Source organism: Mercurialis annua, linkage group LG2 (assembly GCF_937616625.2).
Source record: "Mercurialis annua linkage group LG2, ddMerAnnu1.2, whole genome shotgun sequence".
Classification (NCBI taxonomy): Eukaryota; Viridiplantae; Streptophyta; class Magnoliopsida; order Malpighiales; family Euphorbiaceae; genus Mercurialis; species Mercurialis annua.
Genome location: NC_065571.1, coordinates 33,757,723 through 33,761,604, shown reverse-complemented (window position 1 = coordinate 33,761,604; position 3,882 = coordinate 33,757,723). Strand labels below are relative to the sequence as shown.

At 40.1% G+C, this 3,882-nt stretch overlaps 1 pseudogene; it reads left to right on the top strand.

Moving 5' to 3' along the window:
* The first annotated feature begins 887 nt into the window (after window positions 1-887).
* Window positions 888-3,043, top strand: LOC126668438 (ribosomal protein S3, mitochondrial-like; annotated as a pseudogene).
* Window positions 3,044-3,882: the final 839 nt, after the last annotated feature.

Genomic DNA, 3,882 nt, shown 5'->3' with positions numbered 1-3,882 from the left:
ATCAGTATGAGTTGAATATTCATAAGTTGTGTCACATTTTAGGATATTAGTTTCGAATGGATCAAGTACTTGCTTATATGTATTTTCATATTATTATTTGATTTTGATGCGATGTTACGTTTTACAATACCGTTAGTGACTTGCAAGCTCACTCAGTATTTCCCAAAATAGTGACTCCCTCACAGTGTTTTCTTTCAGGTCATTGGAGTCGGATCAGACAGACCATCTCCTTTGTGTCAGCAGCCTTTGGGCTTACACAAAGCACGAGTCTTTATAAGCTGCAGTATTCAGTAGGTGTCAAACTAAGGTTTATGATTTGATTTTAAACGGTATTTTGTATAGTAAATTCTAACATGATTTATAAAAGAAATTTACTAAGAAAAGATGTTTTATCTGTTTGAATTTAGTACCAATTGCCTTGAGAGGAATTGGCTATGATTGTGGCTTGAAATGGGGCGTTGCTGGATATAGGATATCGCTCGGTAAGACCCTGGTTTCTAAGAATTGTTTTGGATCCATTTTCAGAAGATGAATACGGGATTGTTATTTTTGTAATTAAAGCTTTCTGGAAACGTTTTATATACTATAATATGTTTTTAATCGCGAAACATTTGTAGTGATTTTAGGCTTTCTACGGGTTCTGGAGCTACCACTCCCGTTCCCTAGCGCCGGTCTCGGCTCAATAATTTGGGTCGTGGCAAGATAAGCCTACCACGAGCAGCGTTGCTGCTTGATCGGCGGGGAGGAGCATTTTAAAGTATGGGGCAAAGGATCGAGCGCTTTTACTTTGTCCCCCGGGATGCACCACAGGTTGGGTTTGAGTGAGAGCCGTGTGATGGGTGACTATCCAGCAGGGTTCGGAGAGCACTTTTAGTCTGCGCTGCTGAATGGAAGCCTGCCCTATTAAGCAAGAAAGAAGCGGCTCTTTCCATAGCGAAATCACCATTTACTCTATTTCTTATTATGGTAAATCAGTGTATCAAGATGCCAATCTGAGATCTTTTTTCGGTTCCATACGTCCACCTACGAGACTCGCCTTTGACTTTCGTCTCGGTAGATGTATTATTCTACATTTTCCCAAAAGAACATTCATTAATTTATTTCTTTCCCGTCGACCACGACGACTGAAACGACGCAAAAAAACCAGACCCAAAAAGGAGAAGGGCCGGTGGTGGACATTCGGGAAAGTCAGGCCGATCAGGTGTCTTCATTCAAGCGACAATACAGAAGAAGAACATAACGAAGTTAAAGGTTATAGAATACGCCCGACTTAAAAGTACGTAGTCACTAGACTGAAAAGAGAGGAGAGATTTGGAAGGGGGGCAGGGAAAAGAGTCGAGTCGATTAGGCACGACGACCGGAAGAAGTAAAACAAAATTATGATTTGGCCGAAAAAGAAGCAACGCTATGGATACCATGACCGATCACCATCGATAAAGAAGAATCTTTACAAAAAACTTCGGGTCAGCAGGGCCTTCAAGCATCTGAAATACGCAGGGGTTGTAAATGACATAGCCTTTTTGATAGAAAATGACGACTCCTTCCGAAAAAACGAAGTTATTCAAGTTCTTTTTCCAAAAGAAGTCCCGCTCCGACGGCCCGACGAGTCATCTACTTAAAAGGACCCATCCTGTAGTGTGCCTCTCCTTGCATTTTTCGGTAATTCAATATTTATTGAATACAAAGAACGAAATGCATTTCGACCCCGTCGTAGTTCTCAATCATTTCGTGGCACCGGGCCTGGCTGAACCATCTACGATGGGGGGAACGAATACACAGCGAAGAAACTTTGATTAGAGAATATGTTCTCGCATCGTTTTTTTTTGTAGAAAGCTCGACCAGCGAAAATTATTGTTTGTCCGAAGCCAAAAAGAGGTTGACTCACTTTATTCGCCAAAGGAATGATCTTCGCTTTGCGGGAACAATAAAAACCACCATCTCGCTTTTTCCTTTCTTCGGTGCTACCTTTTTCTTTCCAAGGGATGGGGTTGGGGTGTATAAGAACCTTTTTTTTAGGATGCCCGGGAACAACTCCTAGGTCAATTAAGGATCAAATATTGGAACCTCATGGGAATGGATAAGGTAATGGAATTGATGGAGAAATTCATAAACCTAGGTGGGATAGGAGAATTGATAAAGGGAATAGAGATGATGATAGAGATCATACTGAGAAACAGAAGAATTCCATACGGGTACAAGTCTTATTTGAACGAAATAAAAAAAATGTGATCTTTGTTGTCTAATAGAACAAACACTAATACCTTAATTGAGTTGATCAAGATGAAATCTGTTTATCAAAGTGCTTTTCCGATTGCTCAAGACATCTGTTTTCAACTGAGGAACAAAACAAGTACATTTCATTCCATTTTTAGTAAAATAGTTAAGGATATTCCATTAGTAATGAAAAAAAGGAGTGGAGGGGATCCGTATATGTTGTTCAGGTCGATTTGAAGGCGCAGAAATAGTTAGAACTGAATGCGGAAAGTATGGAAAAACATATCGTAATGTATTTAACCAGAAAATAGATTATGCTCTTGCGGAAGTATCTAATCCTTATGGAATCTCAGGTGTCAAAGTGTGGATTTCATATAGTAAAAAAAAGGTGGGACATCCTATATCTGAAACGTACAAAATTTAGTAAATATTGTAAAGGCAGATGTAGTAGAGGTTGCAAACTGGACGGTACACAACTTGGTTTTGGAAGATATGGTACTAAAAGTTGCAAAGCAGGTCATCTTTCATATCGAGCCATTGAAGAAGCGCGTCGGGCTATAATAGACAATTCCATCGTGTTATGAGCGGACAATTCTGAAGAAATGGTAAGATATGGGTAAGAGTTCTCGCAGATCTCCCTATTACCGGGAGACCTACAGAAGTAAGAATGGGAAGAGGGAAAGGAAATCCTACGGGTTGGATTGGTCGTGTGTCCACGGGACAAATTCCATTTGAAAGGGATGGTGTGAGTTTGTCAAATGCTCGACAAGCCGCTACATTAGCGGCGCATAAACCATGTTCGCCAACCAAGTTTGTTCAATGGTTGTAACGTAATTTTTTAGTGGGGGAAAATTGGGCCGGGATTCAAAAGAATTAGGTGAAGTGTTTGTTCCTGAACGACGGAAGTGGAAAGAAACTAAGGAAGAGGGATATACTCCTTTATTTTTATAATCGCCGAAATTGTACGATGAACCTTTTTCTTCCAGGTGTACGACCCAAAAACGTTACTGTTTTATAAGCCAGACCAGTTTATAAAGTGATAGTAGTAATAATAAATAAGAAAGAGAAGAGTTAAGATTCGGGTAGTTCAATTTTAAGAGAAAGGAGGAAAAGTATGTATATATCTGGGGGTGAGGCTAGATGTATGTAGAAAAAGATCAGTCTATATCCATCCGGATACTCACATAGGCTACCAAGTAAGTAAATTCAGGTAATGTCTAAATAATAATGAAGCAAGAGCAAGCCAACAAGCTCAAACATAAACAGTTAGTTGGCAAGCTAGTTGCATTTCTTGTGAGTCGATCTGCGCACAAGCAAGCAGCGGAGGTAAGATCGACGTTTTTTTCCCTTTACCCTGATATCTATGCTTTAGCTTATTTATGATAAGCAGCTTTTGAGAGCTCGGAGGCAATAGTTTTTTCGAGACTCCTCCATCCAATAGAGCACTAACGAGATATTCACAAAATAAAAAAGCCATAACCATTGGCTTAAAGGAAACTATCTCGCCTGTACCCCCGGGAACTCAATAGACGGACCCCAAAGAAGCGCAACTCCAACAGTAACTGGATCATAAGTAGAAGACCTAGATGGGCGAGGTAAGGCTGTAGAAATGGGTGGGTTTAGAAAAAACATCAACCACTGGTGTAACAAGCTTTCTATATGCACTTT